The 26,316-nt window shown below is 45.7% G+C and overlaps 1 protein-coding gene and 2 long non-coding RNA genes across 21 annotated transcripts in view; 1 reads left to right on the forward strand and 2 right to left on the reverse strand.

Annotated features, from left to right (window-relative positions):
* LOC116428938 (uncharacterized) overlaps positions 1–16,544 on the reverse strand; it is a 333,442-nt gene extending 316,898 nt beyond the window's left edge. For 2 of the 5 annotated variants that reach the window (XR_012998187.1, XR_004235394.2), the window contains exon 1: positions 15,858–16,544. This is a non-coding gene — a long non-coding RNA (uncharacterized LOC116428938). The remainder of the gene's footprint in view (positions 1–15,857) is intronic. The other 3 variants (XR_012998189.1, XR_004235393.2, XR_012998188.1) reach the window with 2 other exon arrangements.
* Positions 1–26,316, forward strand: part of LOC116428922 (protein muscleblind) — a 438,439-nt gene that overhangs the window by 292,684 nt on the left and 119,439 nt on the right. The gene's annotated exons all lie outside the window — the stretch shown is intronic.
* LOC143174947 (uncharacterized) lies at positions 20,799–23,524 on the reverse strand. Its single transcript, XR_012999494.1, has 2 exons — positions 23,337–23,524; positions 20,799–22,515 (listed from the first exon to the last, which is right to left on the reverse strand). It is a non-coding gene; the product is annotated as an uncharacterized LOC143174947 (long non-coding RNA).

Raw genomic sequence — 26,316 nt, forward strand, 5'->3', positions numbered from 1 at the left:
TCATCAGTTTACGACTTAGTCTTCCAAATATGAAAATTTCATCTCATCGAAACGCTATTCGGGTAATTAAATCATCTGTTTAAGACTTAAGCTTCCAAATATGAAAATTTCATCTCGAAATGTCTCGTCAAAGGGTTAAACAAACGTGTGGTCTTCTAGCAACAACAGAGCAGAGTATCTAGCATCAAAAAGCAACATTTCAACTACATAATTCCTAAAGAAACTCCTTCTATAACTGCGCCATCATTTCTCGATCTGGAAAGTATCTAACTTTCATCGAGCGTACTCTTGAAAAAAGCGTTCCTTGCATTATTTTCATTCAACTTCTGTCACGGGTTGCAGAATGAATGTCTGAAATCGTTGCAGAGCACGAACCGGCTGCAACTTCGTGCTCGGTTTCGTAACGAGATAATAACACGGCGTTAGCTACCGTGTCTAATATCGTTTTACGCTAGGCGTGGCTCGAAATGTCGTAGGTTATCGTGGAAACTTTAACCTTAGCACTCCAGCTTGTTTTGTAATCTTGTAATTTTTATAGTATTTCTAAATAATCTCTTATTTTCCTTGGTACAAAATTTGGATGCGTGGAAAATCGAATAATTTTAGGCTAGTTTCTTTAACATTCAAATATTTAATATTATAACTACTGCAATATTGGAGACAGAGTTCAAAGGGTTAAAGGAATGGCTACCGCGTATCGAATCACTCGAGATCGAGATCGTCGAATTGTCAAGCAAGGGAACGCATTGTTTCATTAAGGATCAGACGCTCGACGGAGTATCTCGGCCGGCCGCATAAATCTTGATACGTGTCTTATCCAATTTATCTCGGCCGATATACACCACGTTATTAAATACGTGACCTTCCGTTATAACGACCCCGTTGTAATTCCACTCTATTTTCGACGCTGATGAACTCCTCCGAAAACTTATAGCCGGCAGATGAAACATCGACTCTAGCATTCACCGTGCACCCAAAGATGAGACGATACCGTACGCTAGAGCATGCTGGGAATATACTCGTGTAATCAGATTCCCTCAAACGAGATTCCATTTTCAGGAAAGATAACTTCCGCGTAATGCACTTTGCTACGCGATGTGTCAGAAGAAACGTCGACGTACTTTCCAGTTGAAATGATTCGAATAAACGATATTTACGAAAGATTATTTGAAACATCTCGATCGAGCGTAATTTCGTGTGTCTACAAGTATATAAAGTTTTAGCACCTATGAAATATTGTAGGGTAACGCAGCTTTTTTCTAAAATATTGCTCACTTTCGTACACGTTAACACAATTCTTGATTTCTTTTATAATTGACATAGGAAACTGGAAAGAAACGCTCCTCTGAGTTAAAGAAGCTGATTTAGTGATACACTGAAATATAAGCAATTGAGATCTTAATGAACAGAGAATTATAAAGAAATTTGGAAGAGTCTAAGTGCTTGGTAGTTCCAGTGTTAACTGTATTGAGTGTTTCAATAAAATATTAAGTTATATTCAAGTTTCTTTTAATTTCATATATTGTGATATCGTTTCTTGATGTCCCTTAAAAATATTTCGTTACAAAAATTAACGTGTACACGTGCCACTGAACGTATTAAAGGAACAGAACAGAAAAGTAAGTGCCACGTTTGCTCCAGTTACTCGAATTTCGCAAAACCGTGCGGTCGAACAGCGCTTAATTCGCAGAATAATAATAACTCTAATTGGACGGTTCGAGGGCACCGCAGGACGATTATTTCGCACACGAGCGTCCGCCTGATGGATCCCGTGCGCATCAGGAGGGTCTGAGAGAGCAGGATTAGAAGCAGCACGTACTTAGTTATCAAAGGTTTGCACGGGTGGCAGTATCCCGCACTATGGCGAGCTTCCTCTAAGCCCTTTAAAGGTGTTCCACGCGTGGTACGTGAATTTCTCAAGTTATGATTTAGTATCCGGCGCGAAGACGGTCGTGGGGTGGAGAAAGAGACAGTGAACTCGGCGCGGAAACATCGAAACATGAAAGGGGCTAGGAGGAAGACGGACGAGGCGTGGATGGGATCGGACAGGTGGCGGAGATTCCCGGAAAACTGCCGGGAAAAGGGACAAAGCGGCGCGGAATAATAATTGTAATGCAACAGGGGAGAATCGCATGAAATCTGGCACACCCGATGGAAATCCGGGGAACGCGAGAGAGAGCCGCTAAAGGTGAAAGTACAAATGACAAAACGGAACGGGAACAATAGGGCAAAGGGAAAACCGGGGCGAGAGAAATAATAAATGCGAAACGGGGAAAGAGGTTGAGCCGGCCAGGAAAAACGTGCAAATCGAGGCCGGACAAAGGTAATGAAAAAATCTAATATGCAGTAGAAAAGGAGCATACGTGCGCAGACGTTGTTGGTAGGGTGAGGGCGGCTGGAACAAGTGGATACAGAATAGAGGCTGAGGGGAACGGGAAACCGGAAGAGAAAGAGATGGAGGGGCTAAGAGGACGAGGGTGGAGGTCGAGAGGAGGAGTAACTTCCTAACAAGGCGGTTAGTTGCGGCTTAGCAACGCTATGAACGCGAAATATTGCTAGCTGGCGCGCTCCTACGCGCGGCCCTCCTCTCTCTCTCTCTCTAGTTTCCTCCTCGCCAATCTATCCTCTTGCAACCTGCACCAGTCTGTGTTCCCCGGCCGCTTAATATCGAAATACTGCTACACCGAGCAACTTCGACGTTTCGATAATTGATTTCTCCTCGCGCACCGTGCAAACGAATTATCTTGCGTCTTTCCAGAAAGGTTAAGGTTCAAGGCTCGAGGAAGGCGGGAAAACTGAACAAGCTTGGATTTGCCTGCCACTGCGCGTTGCAGCATTCGACATTTTGATGAAGTGTTCATATTTGGAATGTTAAGTGGCAAACGAATGATTTAGTTGAATAGAGAGATCGGTTTCCTTTTTTCTATTGTAACACTCGATGTAAGTTTAGCATCATATGCCAGTTTTGTGTACTGTAAGTGTTCGTTCGTAATGCTTAATGTATTGGGTTTTCCGAGTATTTGCCGAAGTTTCAATTCGATTTAATGTTGCGCTTTAAAAGTGAATTTTTCCCCGCAACGGGACTCTGCTTTAATTCCGGGCTTCTTTAAATTAAACGAAGGAAATTTCATCTCGCGTAACCACCCGCACTCTAGTATATTACAAAATTTTACATCTTCAAGACCTGGACGGGCCGAAAAAATTCATTCCCCTTGTAGGGATGAAAATGTACTGTAATATTCATAAAATTGTAAACTTGTGTTCGAGGAATTTTCAAGTCCACTTGTAGCTTACTAATTTGTATCGTGTATAACTACGCATAATCGTAAACTATGTCTCTAAGTGTTCGAATACATTGCAAATGATTTTGAATTAATGTTTCATCGATGCCAAAGACGACAATAAAAGCTAATACAAACTCGAGCGAACATAAATGTTTGCTTCATTAATTATTTATCAATTATCACCGGATTCCGATCGAATCTTTATTCTTCCGCTCGGTTATTCGAATGAAATTTCGTCAAACGACCATTTCAATCGCGATCTGTCCGTTTCTAACGGCCGCCAGTGCGCACACAAGCACGGCAAACGGAAGCCAGCGTAAAAAATCACAGCGCCGCGCGTTCCGCCGCGCAATTAAGCCGGTAATATCTACTCTGTCATACATTTCGTTAATTCACGGATGATTAACGGTGCGCCGTTGTTTTCTGTTTCAGGTACGTAATTCAAATGGGTTTCCTGTGTTCTTGTCGGCCATCGATCGCCGCGTGAGTAAATGGACGAAGTTATTAATTAATTAAACCGTTAGCCGCGTTTCCCGAGAAAGCCGTGGTTCCCGGCAAAAAGACACACCGCTCTCGGTTGTTCGTATTCCCGTTCGCTCGCCATCATTATCCCCTGGCGTGCAACGTGCAAACACCGCGATCGATTAGTTTCAATTACAAAAATATCTATCCGCGGGGTACTTTGTACGGTACGTTAAGGTCGCGTGCATCCGAGCCACTAGACACGACGTCGCCACGTATTTCTGAATTTGCATCTTCGAGTCGATAAGACATGCAACCGGAGGGGGTTGGATTCGCGAGCTCCATGCCAGACTAATCTGCGACACATCGCCGCGGAACATTTTTCCACGCGATACAACACTCGCCCCTCTCTGTTATTAATACCACGTCGGAACCGATTCTTTTTCGGCCGGCTTTTTCTCAGAATTAAACCGACCAATTACCGCGCGCCCCTCCGCTCTTTTTATGCGTATCATTAAGCAGCGTTTCGTGTTCGCTGCGAGCCTCGTGGTTATTTGTTCGAGATTAATCGGTTTAATTGCTCCGGAGGAATGAGTCGCCGTTGCAACGGTTTCTGAAGGGAATCGCCGGTCTGCATCTTTTTAACCGGTTAAATGGGGAATTTAGCTGGAAAAACTATGGTTCTGCGAGTAATAAAATAAAAATGGGGACGTACTCGAAGGACGAAGGCGTAGAGTATATTTTAACCCTTTGTGCACGGATGTCGGCACTTCAGCGAGATGAAATGTTCAAATTTGAAAGACTAAGTCGTGGACAAATGATCTAATTAGTTGAACAGCAAGAGATCACGTAGTTTGACCACTTGATTCGATACAACAAAACTATCGAGTTGAATATTTAATATTTCAAATGGAACTTTGCACTGCTACGTGAAATATTGAAATGAAACTCCTTCGTTGCTTAATTTAACGATAAAGACCGTTCGGCTACAACAGTTATTCCTTGGAATGACCATTCCAGCCTTCTTTCCCGGACACTAAAAGCATCAGCCATCGTTCAGGCCGCAGAAAACGAATACGCCTCCGCTCGAGTGGTGAATAATTCGAAAAGCCTGGTCTGTTAGCGCATTTCCATAATTTTCAGCTGCAGAGCGCGCCTATTAATCTTGCCACCTGTGCCTATGAATCACCTGCGCTATCATCGGCGTCGCCGAGGACCGTTCCCAGGAAGCCGTGTCCTAACGACTGCCGACGGCGGAAAAAACCGGCTAAAAACGCAACGAAATCGACATCGCATGGAAAAGTGATTAACAAGGGAGACGAGTGGAGAGATAAGGGACTAATTTAGCCGGCGCGTATGACGGGGTCTCCCGGCGTGTGCACGTGCACTCGATATGCGCGATCATTAAGCACGAACCGGCGATAATATCGAGGAAGCCCGTGTTGCCGGCCGCCAGGTACCCGTCGTCATTGTGCGCCGTGACGTCACCGGTGGCCACTCCTTTGTATGGTCCCGATTAACAATCGTACGTACCTGGCGAGCGCACACACGCGCGCGCGGACCGCATCGAGTTCTCGCGTCCGTGTAATAGACCGTGACGAGGACCTAACCCTACCGGCTTGGATTATGCGCGTCGAGGGCACTCGCCACGGGCAGCCCTTTGCTTGCCAAGGGCGTGTAGCGTGCCGTTCTGTAGACGTTCTTTTATTTGCCCGAGGAGAACGCTGCCCGTGGAAAAGAGGACAGGGAGACTCGGTTTGCAGTCGACCGGCTATCAAATTTCACCGGCCGTGTTTATAATTAGACCGATGTACTACACGCCTGAAAACGAGACACCGTCGGAGGAGCCGACGCTATCGTAATTATATCGTTTGTTACTTTCTGTACTGCTTTGTATGTTTTGATGCGAGAGGTTTACGGAGCTTCTCCTTTTACCCCTTGCCCTACGTGACTTGTGAAGATTTTCGAGATTTTTCGAAGGAAAAATAACAACTTTGAAACATTTTTGCGTGTAATCGATATTTTCGGAGATGTTCGACTGTAACGCTTTGTAATTTCCATCCTGTATATTGGTTCATTCGAATTCAAGATATTATTCTTCTGTAATCAACTATTATATTTAAGACTGGAACTACAAAATGACCGGTTTCAACGGTTTTATTTCGGAATTATTGATATCTTGAAAGCATTGAATATTCGAAATGATCTTAAAAGTAAATAGTTTCACTGGAATACTATAATGAGTGTCTGAAGAAATTGATGATAATCAATTCCTCTTCCAATAAATTATTGACAAAGTAGCCACATCGATCGGAGTTCAGAAATCATAGGCCAAGGGTTAAGAATCTCATTGTTCGCTACGAAACAAACGATCAGCTACATTAGTAATTTCAAGATTCTTCGAAAGTGTGCGATTTTTCAGCGCTTAATGATATTCAATTGGTCCTCGGTTCTCAAAGAATGATTCTCCGGCCAGAATAACAAATGTCAAGCAGATAATAAACGAGAAACAAGAGTTCAGAAGTCATAGACCAAGGGATGAACCGGCAGACGATTTTGTTTCGTTCGGTTTTTACGGTTTATTCGCTGTCGCTAGAGACTCGTTTCCTATCGCTCGATAACAAGAGTCATAAGTTACTGCATGGTCGGGTTAAATGATGATGAAACGGAAGAATAACGCTCGTGACCGGTTAGCGCAGGTAACGTTCTCCGTTATCGATTCGGCGGCCAGTGACAACGCGAGCTGTCCTCCGCGACTAGGTAGCATATTTTTCTCGTAAATACACCGGCAAAATGAAAGAACGAGTCCATCGCGCTCGTAACCGACGGAATAACGCACGTTACCGCGTTTCTTAAGAAACAGTGACGGATAGTTACTTCCGGTAGAACGTAGACATTGTTAGGTGACACGAGCAACTGTTCAAATAAATTCAGTCGGGCGTGACATGCTCTTCAAAGGCGTACTTGCATGGAAAACAACCATTTTGAAAAATAATGGGAGTATAACAGATTCAGAGACATGTTTGTTGTAGAAAGTAAAATTGCTTTTAATAGCTACGTCGACTGTGTATAAATGTAATAATAAATTATTAATAATCTGCTTGTACCAGGGAACTGACCGATCAAGTTCGAGATTGCAAACTTAATATTAATATTAATACAATTGCAATGTAACTGCCAACAAAAACTAGTAGAGTTCGATCGTTTGAAACAATCTTCCGAATAAAAGGAGAATTAATTATCCTCGCTAATTTGAAGCTTCCGAACGTAAGCTGTGACCTATAGGAATTACATGCCGTTTCGCTATCATTGCAGTTGGCTTCAGCAGTGCGCGCGGAGCATCAGTGCGTGTTCGACCTCTGATGAAGCCAACTGCAACTAGGGGGACGCAACTAGGCGCAAGAGGAGCGTCGGAATATAATTTCTATGGGACACGGCTTACACCGAGCCTCGATCTATAATCATCATTAACCATTTCAGCGGCAGTCTCCGGCGTCGAACGACGAAACAAATAAATTCGAAGTTTGGTAACGTTCGCGATACGAGAGTATTTCCAAGGGAAATCTGAGAGGCGAATCGCGTTAGGGAAAAAGCCATTGAAGTCGGCAATCTCGAAGTCGATCGGTCTGTCAGCTCCCTGGTACGAGCGGATTATTCCAAGCTACGGAGTCTCCCTTGAAAACGGACATTACAATGAAAGTATGGAGTATCCGGGACGATAATAATATATTAGGACCGAGGAATGGAAATTGCTGCATCGTTGATATTTCGAGCCGAAAGAGAGTTGTTTTCCATGAAAATACAAATGGGGGGCTGTTCCTGACAAACGTGCTCGATACGCGGAAAAAGACGCGGCCACGGGTATCCATATAAAATAATGGCGGCGTATGGGGAACGTTAACCCCGGACATTGGCGTCGCCCAATGTCGTAAACAGATATTGATATTGGCGTGTCATATTTACGCTTGTAGACGTTTCCACGGTTTTCCATACTGAGTGAATGCGCGCGGGCCGGGGACATTCGCCGAGTACTTTATCATCAACAGACGATCGCCATTTTGCCGGCACGAGTACGTAAAGAATGTATTAAAACCGACCGCAATTCCCGAGCGAAACTATATCGAACGCAGAGGAGCCGATACGCGTTTTGCGTCGAACATCTATACGTCCGTTTTTCATTTCGCTGTTCCTTCGATTGATCAGCGCGTTAATTTTAAGTAATCATCGAAAGCGCGATCGTCTGTGAGTCATCCCTCACCTAGATTGCGCGAGAGAATATTAACCACTTGCTGGAAAGACGAGACGTTTCTGTTTCAAAATTCTCAATGTCTTTCATTGACAATCTTGTTGCATTGCTATTAGATTTCAAAATGTATCTCTATACAGAATGATTAACAAAATTGGTGTACATATCGTAAAATAGGTAAATTGCCAAATCTCTGAATTCTCCAGCGCAAGTGGTTAAATAATCGAAAGCAACGCGATCGCCTCCATCAAAGTCGAGTAGACGCTCGAAACACTTAGATTACTCGAAGAGGACAACATTAACCCTCTAAACCTCAGTTTAGCCACATTTAACCCTTGACACAAAGGAACATTCTGTCTCGGAGGACCGGGAAATGACTGATCCCGATAGACTGTAGCTAGAACCGAGTTTCTTCGATTGTAGAAACGAGATTTCAATTTTTGCTAAAGAGACAGGTCATGGAGATTTCGATAAGGAAACGACAGACGAAGGACAGGAAGAGCAACGAGGTGAGGAGAAGCCGGGCCAGATCAGATGGCGGAGAGGGGCGTTAGAGAATTGTAGGCTGGATTCAATTACTTGGAGAACAATACTGGCCTCGCCGTCATTGTTTGCGCGAGCACTCGGTCGAGTTTTCCTGGTTCGGGACCCTGAGCACCGTATCCCATGTCCCGTTACGCCACGATATTTTGTTTGCCTGCCATAACACCGACGTCGACGATATCCACTGTTATTCCGGCTACCTTCCACTACACCGACCTTGCCACCGTCATCGAGACGTCTCGATACCACTGGCCTTCTTGCCACCCGGCTGCCTGTCCGCCATTCTCATATTAATGGTGCCGAACTTTCGCGCTGTCGAACCTTGTCGATTTTAATACGATTAACCCTTTGCACTCAGAATTCAAATGTCTTAATAGTTTCTATTTCTATAGAGAAACGTTCAAGAACTAAAGTTTCTAAAGTTTCGTTTTGAAAAAGGAAAATTACAAGTATACATGAATTTACGTCTTTTGATTTGTTCTATCGATTTCCCATATTCGAACAGGAAGAATTTTACAACTTGAGATTAATGTACATCTGTGATGCAAATTATGTCTCTATAGCAGAGCCAACGGAGTGTAAAGGGTTATGTAATCCCTATACAAATTGTAATTGATTATTATCAATTTCTTCAGACATTCATTGTAGTATTCAAGTGGAACTACTTTTAAGATTTAAGATTTAAGATAAAAGGATCTTTTAAGATCCTCTGTAATCAATTATACTTAAAAGGAAATATAGGCATAACATATGCTTAGAATTTTTCTCTTCTAAGAAATTATTAATGACAAACGTAACGATCGGATCATCTACATTAGTAATGTGAGCAAGATTCTTTGAAGTGGCGATTTTTTAGCGCTTAATGATATTCAATAGGAATAATTCTCAGAATAACAAAAGTCAAGTAGACACGTCCAACAAACGAGAAACGAAGACGACGTCCCTATTGTTAGGAAGTAATAAGTTCTACAGCGGTCTCGGTTAGTTCGTCTCGTTAACTCGTCCGCGATCTGTTTTAAAATGCCGCGAAACCTGGGCGTTCCTCGAGTTCCGTAAACTCGGTGGCGGATTTTTTAATGAATTTTTAACTATTCAATTTTTCTTGCGATCCCGTCCCTTTCCGCCGACCGATGTAACTTTCAGTAGACTGCGTGGGCTTAGAGACGAAGTTGAAAAGTGAGCGTCGTGAAATGGGTAAAAGGGGGATGAAAAGTGCCGCGAATGAAACGGGTTGGCGGCAAGAGGGGCGGGGGACCCGTAATGAATAATTCCGTAAGAGGCCCGTCTTCTTCTCGGTTACTTCGCCGATACAGAAAACCGAATCTCCCGACCGAATCTCTTCAAGAGGTTGAAAGGGAATCTGCATTCGCGCCCCTCCTCCCGCAGAGACCGGCTTTAATTTCTCCCTGAAAATTCGCTGCGTCACCGCGTTGATAGTTTTTAATATTCCTTAATTAGACGGTTCCGTTGATAACTCTTCAGCCAGGGATTCAAACTAGAATCCACGATATAGCGGTTTCTTTGGATTTCAGAAATCTTAACGTTCGTCCTAGTAAATTCTTGCTTGCATAAGAATCGCAAAGTTTCATAGTTCAACGTTTACTTCTGCACTTCGAAGACTAATTTCCAAAGCCCGAAAATTTCGCATTCCTCTTCTCTTAATACTTAATCTTAATACTTAATCTATGAAATGTTCACATTTGGAAGTTCGTATTTAGTTCAAATGATTGAATTACTCGAACAGCAAGCGATCAGCGCGTAGTTTCCCTATTTTCTACTAATTAAGCGATTGATATATAATTCATCTCTATGAGTTTTTGTACGTTTCAAAGAATCTTCGTCCGCAAATGATTTAATTACTGGAACAGCAAGGAAGTTTAGTTTCTGATTTTTCTATTGTTTAGGCAATAATTTAGCTTGACGAAGGTTTATACTCTAGAAGTTATTTTTTTGACTTAAATGAGAAAAGTAGGTTTCGGTAGTTCCAATGTTAAGAGGAATTCGATTGTAAAAGTAGTTCCTCCTTCGGATCGTTCGCAAGTGTTGATCGCGTTCATTAACGGGTCTAACGATGTTAGTACTGCGAAGATTACACGGTGAATTTATCGCAATAAAGTAGTTTCGCGGGCAAGTATACGATTTCAGTGGAGTACGGGCGAGCCGCGAACCTTATTCCAGACGCGTCACATAAAATATTCAAGATGAGCGGTATCAACCGCGAGTCCTTGCATAAAATAGCCCCAATACTCGCAGCTGCACCGTTCTTACGACTGTGCAAACACTATCTCTCTCTCTCTCTCTCTCTCTCTCCCCGTTTCTCTCATTCCCTCGTCCTTTCTTTCTCGCGCGTCTTCCCCGGCTCCGTGCTCCGTGAAAGATGATAGCGGTGAGAACAGAATGCCATTAGCATTTCTCATTTCTGCCTTTTGCCACTCCTTATCTACCGTCAACCGGCATCGCCTCCATTGCACCGTCGCGCGTCGTCGCGGCACGTTCGGGATGGAAAATTTGCCGAAACGGGAACGGATATTTTTATCGCCAGTTGTACTTCCGGTGTAACCTAATTACGCGACGGGAATTGCTAATGTATCACTCGATTGATGCTTTGGAATTCTACGGAAAATGCCGACTGATAACGTTCGGTACATATTTTTCTTTGCTTCGGCGTTCGTGCTTGCAATGCGAGACTGCCGAGTGTGATTTATTGATGTAACGATGTTGACGGTATCTTCGATTATACTGATTTCGGAATTGGTATTTTTTTGAGTCTTTTCGAAATTCATTTATAGCTTACGCAGGAGAATGAGCGTCCATTTAAGAATCCAGTTTAAAACTAATATAAAGTGGAATAGAAAAATATAAAGTGCTTTAGAAAAGCCAGTATCGAAGATTGAAGATTCATAGATTTATAGAATTCTGCATACTATGAATGAATTGTCGTTGCCTAGTCATTCATAATTCACAGGTGGATATTGAAATGAAAAATTCGGGTGGTTCCGTGGAAACAGAGCGTTCAAATTGTTTTCATCTACGCGTATCGAGTAAATCAATAACCGCATCCTTCGATCGAAGGAAACTCGAAATATAATTAAAAAGTCGGTGATATTATACTTCAAATTTGTTTCTGATATAATTACTATAGTATATCTATAATAAATCTATTTATTTATTTTTTAATAGAAATTTCTACAACTGAGTTCCACAGGTAATAAGTTAAGAGAAAGAGATTTGTTTATCTCGAAGAGAGCTCGCCTCCGTTAAAGACAGCAACGAATTCGTAATTGATATTCTCGATCGAGAAGCATCGTGGAGTAGGCTGATTCGAGCGCGGAAATGACTCGTTATAATTTGGACGGGGAGCGTTAATCAGCGGCGGAAGTTCGGCTCGCGTCGCACTCGATCGTTCTTATTTTCCGGGAGAAGTTCGCCGGGTGGCGGTGGTTAAAATTCTCACGGAAACTTTCGAGGAAGAATCGGCCTCGCGGGTTGCACGCCAATGCGTACTTCTCCCGAAGATTGAAGCACGTTCCGGCTGCAATACTACGTGACTCCGTCTATACGTTAGCCCGCCCCTCTCGCCCCCTTTTTTCTTATATCGGGCGAAACTTCTGCTCGCTTCGGAACAAATAAAAATGGTGACCGCGAACGCTTTCGAACAGCGTAGAACAACGTTCCTCTTCTTTCGAGATGGAACAGGAAATTCTACTATCGCATAAATCCATCCTGATTACGCACTGGAAGTACGATTTACATTTTGCTCGTAGTTTCTCGATTTTCGCGTTCAAGTTTCTGCTCGCGAAATAAATGGCATTTCTAATTTTCGCTAGGAATACTATAAAAATTAGTTGCTGATAGATTACTAAACAACCTGGAGTGCTAAGGGTTAAGATACGACAAATTTTCTACTTGCAATAACTTTCGAGCAGTAACTTTCCTATCAAAGTAAACGAATCAAAGCAGTAAGCCTTCGAAAGTTCTTTTCGAAAAATAACCTCTAGTGGATTTTCAAGCGTCAAAAGGTAGTTTATCAACTCGAAAGAAAGTCGCAGGTTTGTTTCGCGAGGCAAAGGAACCGAAATCTGGAAACGTTAGGCCTTCCGACGGGTTTATCGATCATCCTCGCGTTTCAACGCGGAGAAAGCATTTTTTTCCTCTCGCCGGCATTGTTCGCGGCTCGCGTTTTGTTCCGTGCTTTTCCATTAGGCTCGCCGTTGCAGCCGCGAACGATCTCTCGAATGAGCGATGATCTCTGTTCCCTCCGTGTCCCGGTGTTTTACCCCGGCAGCGAGCATCGCTCCGTTATACGGCCGTATCACGGCTGATCGGTCACTGTTTGATCAATTGATCATGTTATTTCTATTAAAAGTAAGCGCGACCGACAGAAAGCTGCGGCGCGCATCGATTCGAGAGGACATTCGCACACGACTCGCGCTTCTCGCGTCCAAATAATTCTCTCTCTTTTTTTTTCACTCTCCTCTCCTCTCCTCTGCGCGCGCGCCACCGATCCTGTGTATTTTCCATTCTGTCGATCGTATTACACGCGGATCATAGAACATAGCGCCGCTGTGTACACGGAAATTACCGTAATGGCGTTTTGCTAGGCGATCCATTGCAATTATCGCGGGAGAAACGATTCAACAATTTTTGCAGTGCATCCTGTCGCGTCGCTAAATCTCTTTAGGAGGGCTATTGACGACACCTTCTGCGAGGCACATTAGAGCCCTGAGTATTTTTACCATAGCAGAAATAAAAGCCCAAGGAACCGTTACTTCAATAATTTGAAGTATGAAGAATGCTTCGGTACGTTTTGCCAGTTTTGTAGATTTACCGTAACTTTTACCTTACATCTGTTTGCCAGAAGTCGAGGCGATCCTTGGTTTTATTACTCGCTATGGTCAGTGCCAAGAACGCTCGGGACCTTTGCGTGGGTCACCCGGGGGCTACAATCGGCAACCCCCTCCAGAATCACTGGTTGAGTCCCACTTTATAAAAACCTACGCAAGGTACGGAGACGAGAGATATAAGAAAAATTTGAACTAGACACACGAGACGGAGTATATAGACGTCGTTGTAGACTCTCGCCGCTGACGAGTATTACTGAACTCCCAAAAATAAACAGCAAATTATTTTCACTGAAGTAAATAGATATAGAGTCCACTTCCAATCAGTTCGCACAAAGTTAAGTCGGCGTGCGACGTACGGGTTTCCCGATAACATTTCGAAATAGAAAACGCGTACACAACACATCCCGCGGGAGGAGACGCCGAGGAAAGTGCTACCGGCACCGTTAATTGTCCGGAAACCACGTGAAAATGTCGCGCGCACCTAAACGATGAATACTAATGTTTACTGGACAAACCGAGCATCGGTTTCCCTCTCAATTTCATTAAAACCGCGCCTTTGAGACGCGCTGGTTGCGTTTTATACTATAAATGCACCGTGGAATTTCGCTGATTAAACACTTTTCATCAGTCTTGGCAATGATATTAATAATGTGGTGAATTTTTTCGTGCAGTCGTCTTTTCTTATGGAAACAGGAAGACGGAGAAACGCGTTGCTTTCCTCTCCCTCGCAGAGAACAAGCGTGTTCGCGTTGGTCGCGCGAGTGCGCTTAATTTGCGCCGAGGCTAATCGAAAAGTAACAAATGAACGAGGGTACTATGAAAAATACGGATTCGCGAAATGCGCGAAAAACAAACAGAGGCGCGTTTTATAATGGCGTGTGCGATGAAACGTTCGCAAACTGTGTCGGTTTGGATGGCGCGGTGGGGGCGGGGGCGGAAAAAATCAACAACGCCAGCTGGTGGGAGGCGAAAACGACGATGTTGACATTGAGGGGAGGGCGGATGTTCACGGGTCGACCGAAGAATCAACTTTCCCGTTCCGAATGAGCCGCTCGAATCGTTCACGCACGATTTTTTTCCAATCGACCGCTGCTCTTCGGACCGCTCCGCTACGCAAACACGTAACGCGCTCGATCGTTACATCCTGCGACGGAATTTTTCAGAATCGCCGCTTTTTGCTCCAATGCACAAGACGGAGGAACTCACCAATTTTTATAATTCAATCTATATCGCGGTTATACGATGACAAAATAAGTAGGATGTCTGAAATAACGAACGCACAAGACTGAGGAACTAACTCGTTTCAGTTCGAACAGTAACGCCAATTTTTATAGTTCAATCTCTTTCGTGGTTATACATGATGACAAAATAAGTAGAATGTATGAAATAAGTTTTTCGGCGGAATAATCGCATTCCGTTGTATTCTAGAGGAATTGGCTAACGTGTCTGATCGTGGCTTGCCACTTCCACTTCCACTTCCACAAGGTATTGCCGGCGTGGAGAATACTTCAGTCAATTATCTCGAAAACAATGCTTTATCGAACGATTTTCCTGTATATTTACGATTTATCTTTACAGGTATATGCACTCCTACTAATTACATGCTACGTAATTATCGAAGGACTTTACGAAGGAATTTACATCGTCGAAAGTTTTGCTTGCATATCCGATTTCCGCTGGTTAAATTGTGTCTTTGTAAATTTTGATTGTACGTTTCAACTATTGGAATGAATTGTTCCCGAAAATAACGAACATCCTGCGAATCGGTAAAGATCGCACGTTCTTGTCCGCGAAAGAATCGAGCGTTTTCAACGTCCGCGGGCGAATTCGATCATCGGAGCGTTTTAATCAACCGAGAGAGCCTTAATTTCCCGCGCGTGTTGGCGTTTCGTCCGTGGAATCGAATGCAAAATACCATTCCGCCGATAATTCGAGTAATTTTTCCGACCTCGCCGGGTTAATACCATCAATTACCGTCGACACGTATGTACAATCGCGAACAAGTTTCCGCACTCGCCCCGGTAAGCTTGAATTTCGCGTGACTCATTAAACGCATTGAAACTCGGCTCCGCAAATAGAATGACTCCGATGTTTTCCTTTTTAATCTCCAAGAGACAAAGGGTTGGGGGTAAGTCTAAACGAGCGAAGGACCGTCAACCGGACTAACAATAGGCTACCTGTTAATTACGAACAGTTAGCAAGACATTATCTGCCTCCTGCGTTACACGCAGCCACGAGACTTCAACCGGAAGTGCCTGTATGAGCTATCAGGAGGGATGAGAGCGGTGGAAAGACAATGCAGTGGATACCAACTAATTGCCGGATTCTCCGACCGTCTAGTGGACCGGAAAGATTAACTGCGCCGTCCACAAGCGCCGCCTCCGCGCCGGCAACCCTATTTTCTCTGTTGCTCCCGCGTCGCGTGCTACCGTTCCTAGCACCAGAATCGGACGGTATATATAAATTAGTCAACCTTACCTGCTTTACCGCGCGTTATTCTCTCATGATGCCCTCCATTGATTCCGCTGCTGGCTCGCTGCATCGCCTACATCTTGCTGCACGTCGTTCCACTCAACTTTCCGTTTGAATCAACCGTTTATTTATTCTCGCGATCGTGCCCGTTTGGAAAATATCGCGAATTATATTAATTAATCCTGTTTATTCCGAATACTGGTCTGTCACGCGACGCACTTCAGACTTATACGGTCGATGGAGTTTCATTTACACGGCGAATCGATGTTATTCAATTTTAATCGTTACGTTTAACAATCACATATCGAACACGCCGTGTTTAACCCTTTCCGGACAAATGTCGACGTTTGCTGGGATCAAACTTTCATATTCCGAATACTGAGTTGCGAACGAATGATGTAATAACTCGAATAGCAAGGGATCAGTGCATAATTTAAGCATCCGATGTATAATTTAGCCGAATGTGCTGAAGATTTGTGTTCTTTAAAGAATCTTCGTCCGCAAAGAGTTAAAACTTCGGATGGAGCCGTAACGCGTCGATTCCGGTTGTTACAGGATACTCGCGTCGTCACGAAGCACTGTTCCGTATTTCGGCAAATTAGCAACTACTTCGTGTCGCGTACCTTGCTCTACCTTAGGATCCCGCGGGATCGACGGGGCGCGGCGGGAGCAAGTCGAAGACTGTGTCTTGTTATCGTCAATACACGGTTCAATAGCGAGAGCTATTCCTGGAAGGGCAATACTGGGAAACAAGGGGAAAGAATGTTAGGACGTACAGCCACAAGTACGAAACGCGCGAATGTTTAACGTAAACAAGAAAGGTTGTCGCGCAGCAGGCCAACGCCGCGAGAAACGAACGATTCAGCGCGTCGCGAGGAATCGATAAAAGGAAACACTGTCCGACACCGAAGAGGTTTCCTTTAATTGAACCCAAGTGTCCTCCGGTTCGGCGCGGCGGCACTCCATTAAATTCATCTGCATTCGAAAGACTATACGGTCGGGTTTCCGTAACGAGGACAATCCGTCCGTCCCCGCCGGCTTTCTTTTTGTCCGTCCTCGCGCGCACCGTTTTTCCAGCGCGTCCTCCACACCCCCGGATCCTTTGGCCGTTCAATATTTACACGCGGATCGATGGCTCGACGAGTAGACAATACTTTTCACCGGCGTCATATCAGAGTCCATAGATGCCGACAGGAGCACGAACGCGCGGAAAGAGCGAACGGCGCGGTGGCGGGGGGGGGGGGGGGTCGGAAGAAAAAAAGCACGACCATGTGCACAAACATACGGAACGGGGACAGGAGACAGCGACGCGTCGGGTGAAAGAGAGGACCGATGGGTTTGCGCAATATTGATTCAATAACGGCGAATTCTTTGCCGCTTTACGGCAACAAGCAGCGAAGCCAGAGCTCGAGGATCGGTCTCCACGGTGAAAAGAGAAGGATAAAGGGCGGTAGAATTTGCGGTGCTCGAGGTTAAGGTGGAGGCGATGCTAGCGAGGCAGAGATACGCCGCAATCTCTCTCTCTCTCTCTCTCTCTCTCTCTCTCTCTCTCTCTCTCTCTCTCTCTCTCTGTGTCTCTCTCTCTGTGTCTCTCTCTCTGTCTCTCCAGCTCGCGCCGTAAATGTCGGTGGCGCGAAGAGAATAGGCGAGGGGCGAGGCGACGCAGTATTTCGGCTTCATTTCATCCTTTATACCCGGAGAAGGTCGGCCGGCCGGGAATGGAGAACGAGCCGCGCTGAATTACAACCCCTTGCGAGATACCGCAGAATTCGCGTTCAAGATTAAACGGGCGTAAGTCGTTTTAGCCTGCAGCATTTAACAAGGTAGCCCTTTGCGGTGTCGGGCCGCAGTTCCCCGACGTCTATGGTATCGCGAACACCGAGCGTTTATTCTTTTTAATGCGGTCGCCGTGTACCGCCGCCGCTGGGCTATCGGGGTCAGCGTCGATGGATTCGTACCTTTGATAAGAAACATCGCGTATAATTATCAGCGCCGCTCGCTTCGGCGTTTCCGATTGTTTCCAATAAACACGAGCTAATCCGCCAGATCGGTTCCCGGTGGATGCTTGAGTTAATCGTAGATGATTGTTCGGAGTAATTCATTCGAGTTGTACGAATCACCGTCGAAAGTTTTGCTTGCGTAGCTGTCTTTGTAAATTTTGAATGAATTGTTTTCGAGGAATAATCGATAAGAAGTTACATATGATAAAGTATTCCTGATACTTTAGACTATACGAAGTTAGTCTCGAATTCACGAACTATCGTCCGTCGCGCTGTGGAACGGCCGCGTCCCCGAGCTTCGAGAAGAAATCGGCAAAACCGTAAACGAGTCTGCGAAAAAAAGGTAAAAAAGTCACACGTGTCGGCGTATAAACAGTTTTACACGCGGGTTTATTAGATTCCCGGGGAAAGAGAGACGCGATAAAGTTGGTCGGCGCGGAACGAAGGAGCGAACTGTACGGGCAGGCCGAGACACGTGAAATATGAATGCGTTTCGGTTGATTTGTACCTCGCGTCTCCTATTTCGTCGTGTATTCGAGCAAAGGCAACGGGCTCGTCACGTACCGCTGCAGCCGAAACGTGCTTCAATTCTCGCTCACGAACAACGCGTTGCGCGAACAACGTCGTCGTCCCCGTCGCCACTGCCGCCGTCGTCGCCGCCGTCGCTGCCCGACATAACTACGTTTCTTCGTCGAAACTTCCCCAGGAATGTTAACGCGACCGGCTTCCACCGTTTCGTCCGTGGAAATGAAAACGTTCCGACGCGTGCTTTACATTTTTCCTTGACTCCCTCCTGCCAGGACTATTAACACCTTCGACGCAATTGTTTGGAATTTCTCCTTCCGTCGTGTCGAAGATGCTCGGTGTGCTTCGGAGCACTAGAGTTTCTCCTGTTTTCAGATGTGCAACTGAAACGCCATTTCAACTCTTTCGATCGAGTCACAGCTTCGCTAGATTAATGACAATTATACGAGAGAGCACAATGTTTCTATTACAATTCCCCATAAAGCAACAAACTCGCGTAAAATGTAACTGTCCGCGTTGCGAGGTTCGCTCGCGGGTTAATTTCATCAGCGGATTTAAAAATTGTAAATGAACGCCGCGGCCGCGGCGCAACGCAAACACCGACCTGTTTTCTTCATCGGGATGGAAAAAACGAATGTACACAAAAGGGAATGAAAATATTATCGATCAAATATTATTCATGTATAAACAGCGGGGTGATACGATGAAATTTTCCAATTATCGATAGTTTCCCAGCTGAAATCGCCGCGGCTGCCAATTTGTTCGCCGTGAAAGAATATCGACGATTCATCGCGGCCGTTACGGCGCCTTTTCAGCGGGAGGTTGCGGTTCATTTGTCAAAAAAGGGCGAAACGTCGTTCGAGTAACGTCGCGGCCACCTGCAGCTAGCGTCGCGACGCGTTCCCTCCGTCCCTTTCCGTTCGTCTCGATCACCTTTCTATTAGGTGGCCCGATAAATCGACCAGTCATTCCGGCCGGTACTAAGTCCGAAAAACTCGAAGCTAAGGAAGGATTATGAAGCCGTCGATCAGCAACTAAAGAAGATTAAGTGGCCCGAACGCGGTTTGTAAGTCTCTGGCCCCTCGGTGTCGCCGTTGGACGCCCTCATCTTTATCGGCGCTTCCTTAAGGAGTCGCGCTAATCGAGGATCAGAAAAAATGAGTCCGAAGCTACTTTCTCCGTATCCGTCCACTGGATTACCCGCTTCTCTGGACTTACGGGAAACCGTTCCTAAGCGAACTATTTATCCGGTTTATTTAGGGCAACCCTCTTCCGACATTCGACGAGTTCAAAAATCGTGCAACTTTTCATCATTGTTCGTTCCATGTACACAAAGGAATTTTTTGGTGGCCAGCCGAAGGCTACCGAGGCAGGAAATTATCAATTCGATCGGTGTTTTCGCAAACACGACACAGTATTTCGTTCTTATTATTTCGCTTGGATAAATATGCGGACTGTACGTGTTTACGCGAATGCACGCTTCTATAGGAAATCAATTTTCACAGTCGAGCCTGCCTAGGAACTTGTATTCCCGACGTTTTTTCAGCTGTATTTATTTCGCAAAGTCCGATATTTATATAATAAACTTTTGAATAAATTTGCCGGAAATGGCAACGAAATCTGGATGAATCCACTGCTAGTAATAACATCGTTCAGCGTTTTTACTGTAATAGAAAGCAACTGGCACAATGTTTGCTCACCCTTGCAAACAAAAAAATAAAGAACGACACCTACTATCGTACGAAGCTTTGCTGGAATGTGTTTGTCGCGTGTTTTTTATCAGATGAAATAACACATTTTCTGCATGTACCGTTGCGTCGATAAAGATCAGTCTATTAATTAGCTTCTTATTCGTTGCATCTGTGCTTTGAGGATCGATGCATTTAACTCGAGACAATGATAATTCCGAGACGCGAACGGTTTCGTAAGAACGTACCCGGAGAACATTAATTTCTTGGGAACCGACACCGTAACTCCCGTTACCGGAAACGTCGCGCGTCGCCCGGAAGTTCCATGACCGTAATTTAAACTTGTCATTTAGAGAGGACCAGGTTCGAAAGATCGCAAAAACCGATCGAGAACTTTATCAATTCCAGCGAGCGTCTGTATTAGTTTTCCTCGATACTCGGATGTCCCAGCGGTAATGACGCGTCTTCTCGGTGCCATATGGCGTCTGCGACGTACCGGAGGGCTAAGAGAATATAACCGTCCCTTAAGATTTCAATATAACGTCGATCGAGGTGTCATTTATCACCGGAGCCTTCTCGAGATTGTCTCCTTGCAGGTTTTTCTAAGCGCATTTCGTAATCGCTTCTTTTGCCTTGTCTATGTCCAATTGCCTAGATCCACATTGCGAATGTACAATAGAAACGATGGGAATCACAGGTGTTTTATGAAATCGATTTGCAAATTCAATGGAATGTTACGAGAAAAATAGATTTATTGTCGCATAACGGAAGGATCGACTCTGGTTTCATTGATCATTTGGGACTTCGAAAGTCATTGGTAGATGTTATTTACTAATACAGATGTAAGTATTTTTTTTTTAATTCAGCGTACACTACAAATAAAGCCACGGTCGATTAGTCGACCGTTCGAAGCGAGAAACCGAACTCGGCCGATCCTTCTCGGTTCGTTTCGGTCCTCCCCGCAATTTCCATGAACGTCTGCGAGGATATTCGCGGTGAATTACGTCGTGGCCCGTTGAAAAGTCTCCGAGCTCGGTTCGCCAGCGCGGCGAAGTTTCGCAAGTGCGATAGGAAAGGCGAAATAGAAAAAAGGAAGCAGCGAATGGGGCGAGAGAGAAACAGGGTGGGAAGAGAGATAGAGAGAATCGGTACGCCGGCTATTAGACGGCACTAGCTGCCGCAAAACTTGGGAAAACTTATGAAAGTGGGATTGGGTTCGAGTTCCATGGCGGACGAACCACTCTACATCTTCATCCCCGCCCTCCTCTCTCCCATCGTTGTCTCGCTTTACTTTCCTCGAGACGAAAACGAAAAGGAGGAGCAAGGAGGAGAGGGGAAGGCGGTAAAGTGGGATACAGGAAACATATTAGAGTCTACGGCACGTCCGTGAATCGCCGGCAATTTTTTTTCCACTCGGCGACATTAACCCCGATCCTCTCCGCAGGGAAAGAGGCTGCGGAAAATAGAAAAGTGGAACCGGGATAGGAGTTTCCTCGCTGACGAAATTGAGCCATCAAAAAAGTTTGGAAATCGTGCGTCGAATCTCGTCCCATCCCCCACCGCCAGCCTCATCGAAGATACTGTCCGCGTGGCACTAATTTACGGCGACCTGAGAGAATTATTCGAGAGGTCGTTACGTCTTTCTCGAAGTTCGCCTCGCTCCTTACGTCGTGGGCAACTTTTCTTTTTTCGCTACGTTACGCGACGAACATTTCTTATGAAATGTTATCCGCCCCTCTCCGATTCCTTCGTCCGCCGAATCCCCTCCCTCCGAACCGCTTCAATGAATTTCGCTCTGCTGAATGTTTACGACGGGCTCGCCGTGGAGACCTTCCAGCTCGGTTTCCCGCTGTTCGTATATTACTGATTACGTTTCGGTGGTTTCTTCGCGTTAAAAGAAGAAAAAGCTTCGAACGCCGAGTGGAACGGTAATTAGAAAACGGTCTGAAATAATTAACGTTCGACAAACGGGAACAGCGGTAGGAAACATCGGAAACGATCGAATTTCCGCAGAATTCGGTTTGAACAAATGTGAAATATTTCTCTCGGGGCGGAAACGTAGCGTCTTAAGGGTGAAAGTTATGCAAATCGTGTTACGCTCGCATCAATTCTCCATCGGATCAGGAAATTTTCCTTTTCCTCGCTTATCTTCCCTTTCTCTCCTGTTCTTCCTTTTATTTGGCCGGCGAGGGTGGGAGGGTAACGAGGTACGAACGCGGCATGGAATATCTTCGACCAACGTTAGCGATACCGAGAATTGGAGCTATCCGCCCTTGGCCTGGCAAAAGGCACGCGAGTGACAATCCTATTAGCGAGTAGGCAGCCGGCGAAATAGCTTTCGAGATAATAAAGCGACGCGGAGGGGGTTGCTTGCCACGGGGTTGGCTGGTTGGCTGCTACGGAACTTCGGTACTGCATTGCTGCTACAGGCGGCTGGCTCTCGCTCCTCTCCTAGAGAAATGGAAATGAATTTACTTTATTAGTTGCTGCGCCGCTGCTTCCCGGTGTCTCCGCTAAATTAATATTAACGAAAAAGTAGAGCCGAGTCAGCCTAACCGATTTCCCTTCGTTGGCTACTCTTCGGAATTAAAGTCTCGCTGGATTTCCCGGGAAATTTCGAATGATACACCGCGCTTCGGTTTACGTCTTGCCCTGTATTCTGTGCGTTCGAAAACGCTAACCTCGATCGAGTCGAGCACGAATCGATGCAGCTTTCCATGTTTCGGATAATTGGATCCTCTTCGGTAAAAATGAATCCTGTGTTACGAGCTTCCAGGGAACACGGTATCTTCCGGTGTTGATACACCGTCTTTCCACTCGCGTGCAGTTAATTTTAGATTCAGCAGCCGTCGACATAATAAGTGCCGGAGAAATACATTTTCGCGTTGACGAGCTCGCTCCTCGCCACGTCCGATTTACGCCGTAATGACTGTTATTCCGTGCGAGCGAAATCCATATTTATTTGGAAAAGACGCAAGTATGCATGCAGGAGAATGGTACTGTGCGGCTCAAGCGAACACGCTCGTAAATATCAAACGAATTCCCGAAATGAAGGACGCGATGGATATTTCGGGCGCACCCGTTGTACAGGGGATAGGGCGCAGGACGAGCAATAAAATCTAAAGATATATATCTTTCGAAATAAAATAAAATGGTAAACGTAGCGTGAAACGGCCTGCTCGGCGTATAGCGCGCTGCAGCGGCAGCAGTACGCGGAAAGCGAGTCTCTGTCTTTCGTGAAATACATTTTCCGTATTGCTTCCTCTACGTACGTGGTCGAATTCGCCCTCCTCTTTCTCCGCCACGTGCTCCTCTCGTACGCTCGCCTGTATCTATCATACTCCGGCCTCCTTTGTCTTCCATTCGACTTGGACTGCGCTTTTCGCGCATTTATTCGCCCGCGACGTTCCTCCGCGTCCTACGAACGCACTGCGATTTCTTAAACTGCCTCGCTTCTAACGACTCGTTTCGTTCTCGATTCTGCTAGCGCTTCTCGCAGGACTGCTGGGAAAGGGCAATGCTAAAAATATGCGCGTTTTGGCCCAGATCCAGAGCTAACCGTTCTACGGCATATGCCTGCTCTATATTCCCAGTGAAAAGTGTAAATGGAAAACGTTGAGTACAATTTTGTTCCGTGTAATTGCAACGATAATTGCTGAAAAGCAAATCTATCGTCGGGAATTTTCTTATCAGCCCTCTCGAGAGCGCAAGATCGCGAGCGGAGGCAGCAAACAATATTCAGATTATTCGAAAATTTATGTCTCCGCTCGGAGCTATAGATTTTTCCGTAACGAAGAGAAAAGGAAGCGAGAGGGGAATGGGTGGTCGTCAACGGGACGGCGAGCGGGGCGGGCGGGGGTTGGTTACGCCGTTAACGGACCGGGAAACAAGCCGAGGGCCCTAACTTTCGTTACCACGCCGCTGAGAATTTATTATTCCGCGTACGGAAAGGGCGGCCCTTGTGTAACCCACGTCCACTTTAACGCAATTACTGCCTCCGTGCCCGGCTGCTTCTCGCGAAGGGAGGAAAGGACAGCGAACGAGAACCAGAAACGAAATTCTTCAAACGTTCCTGACATTTCCAAGAAGTTTCCTTTGCATCTTTCCTTTCGACTCCTCGCGGGAAACCCTTGACTCTTTTCACGGCTTATTTCAGGTCTGTTTAAGGAAAAAATTATTTCATTCGGAAGAAGAGCTTTTTTCGAACTCGTTAACGGAAATTCGAATGGCTTTCATTCGTTGAATGGAAAATTGAATATCGGAGAGATTCTCCTTTGATTTGAAGCGAACTATTCAATTCTGCGCATTTTTGTAATTACCGGAGAAACTCGAAGTATTCGTGAACGTCGAGCCTTAGCTGATCCACTGAATCAGCAATTTTACATGATTTCCTTTTAAGGTATCAAGTGACGGAGTATTTTATCGCAATTTGTTTTTCCTGGTCTACTAACAGGACGTTAGCCTTTCATTTCGAAGCAACCTCGCCGAATTTTCTAACGATCCCATCAGCGCGTTCTTATCCTGCGAAGGCAAGGAACCAGGCGCAATAGCTTATTACGTGACACCCGATCATCCACCGGACTCTTGTTCTCTGGGGATCCAAAACTCCCGTTCCTCTGATCTTGTTCGAATTCCAGTCAGGCGTGTCAAGATGAAAGCGGAAGAATCGAGGAGGCGAAAGGGAGAAGGGCGACGCCGGGTCCGGCGACGTTGGTCAGCCAGGAAGAAAATTCAAATAAGATTTTATAAGAGAAAGAAGACGTCCCGAGGAAATAAAAGGGTAGACTCGGTGTCACGGGAAGAAGAGGAGGAAGAAGAAGAAGAAGAAGAAGAAGAAGAAGAGATAGGATCGGCCTGCGCAGAGAAATTGGAAGTGTGGCAGGGGATGATGAGAGCAAAAAACGTAGCCGCTAGTGCCGGCGACTGCATTGCGCCGTCACGTCTCACGGGACTTCGGGGGTCCGTTCCAAGATGGTTCATTAGTTGTCGCAATGCAGGACCATTCCTGTGCTTTCCACCCCTCTTCCTTCGGCCGGCGTCACCCTCTTTTCGCTGCGAGCCCTCGTTCGTCTGCGAGTCTTCGAAACCCGGGAGCGGGAACGACGAAGGATATTTTACTCACTGAACCGTGTCTTCCGTGGATTTCCACGAAATCCCTGTTTTGGATGCGCTCTCTCTCTCTCTCTCTCTCTCTCGCCGGCTCGCTGGCGCGTTCTCTCTTCGAAATTTCGATGTTCCACCTGCTCCGAGCTCCGCATACTCGGGGGTTCTTCTTATCCCGCGTCGCGAGACATACACCATTTTCTTGCCCCCGCCGCTGCAGCAGGGATTACGAATTGCCGGAGCGTCGCGGTTGCCGCGCGAGCTTTTGTAGACACGATACCGAAACAATAGCGGCGCGGCAAGTCGCGCGGAAGGACGCTCAAAGGACTCTATGATCGAGGGTAATCCAGCAGGAAGAGGAGTTTTCTTGCGACCGCGACAAACGCAACGGGAATATGGCTCGCGGCATCTTTTACGATCCTCGACTCCACCGCGCGACGCGCGATGGCGGCCGCGCGGACGCCAAGCGGCTGCACGGCGCACAGGGACCTGCCTTGTAATACTCTCGTAAAACTCACGCGAACCGTGAAACGATTGTTGCTTTGACGGTGACTTTTTGGACTGGGTTCAGCATCGATTCCTCCTATCCTCGAACCATACTCGCGAGCCCCGGTTATTGGTTCCGAGACCCCCGTTAATTGCACCCCTTGATCTTTCGACGGGATAATCCACCGATATGACGGCACTCGATCATTGTTCTAGGCCGTGATATCGAAGGGATGCTCTTTTGTTCCCGTGGAAAGTTGAGAAATTTCATTCCTTTTGATAGAGGAACGCTTTGTCGCAGGTGATAGGGTCGGGGATCAGCTCGATTTGTTAGGGCTCGGATCGAATGTCTTTTGACAAATGATATGTACTTTTTAGGAGAACTTTGAATATATTTGATTCGCTGGGACGTCTCCGGGTCGACGGTGCTATGGACAAGTGATTGCATCGCGCATGACAAATGAGTCGGGAGTTTCGAACGATTCTTCTCTTGGAACGTTCCATCTTCAACTAACGCGAAGTTTCGTATACAATCGATGCCGATACATTGATCTTTTGTGTTTCTACGTGCATAAAATATTTAATTGTATTAAATTAACTATCGTTCAGCTAAAAATCAAATGTAGCAAGTTTACGTTTGTGTTTCTTGTAGTTTCAGGAGAT

Source organism: Nomia melanderi, chromosome 1, assembly GCF_051020985.1.
Source record: "Nomia melanderi isolate GNS246 chromosome 1, iyNomMela1, whole genome shotgun sequence".
NCBI classification, from domain to species: domain Eukaryota; kingdom Metazoa; phylum Arthropoda; class Insecta; order Hymenoptera; family Halictidae; genus Nomia; species Nomia melanderi.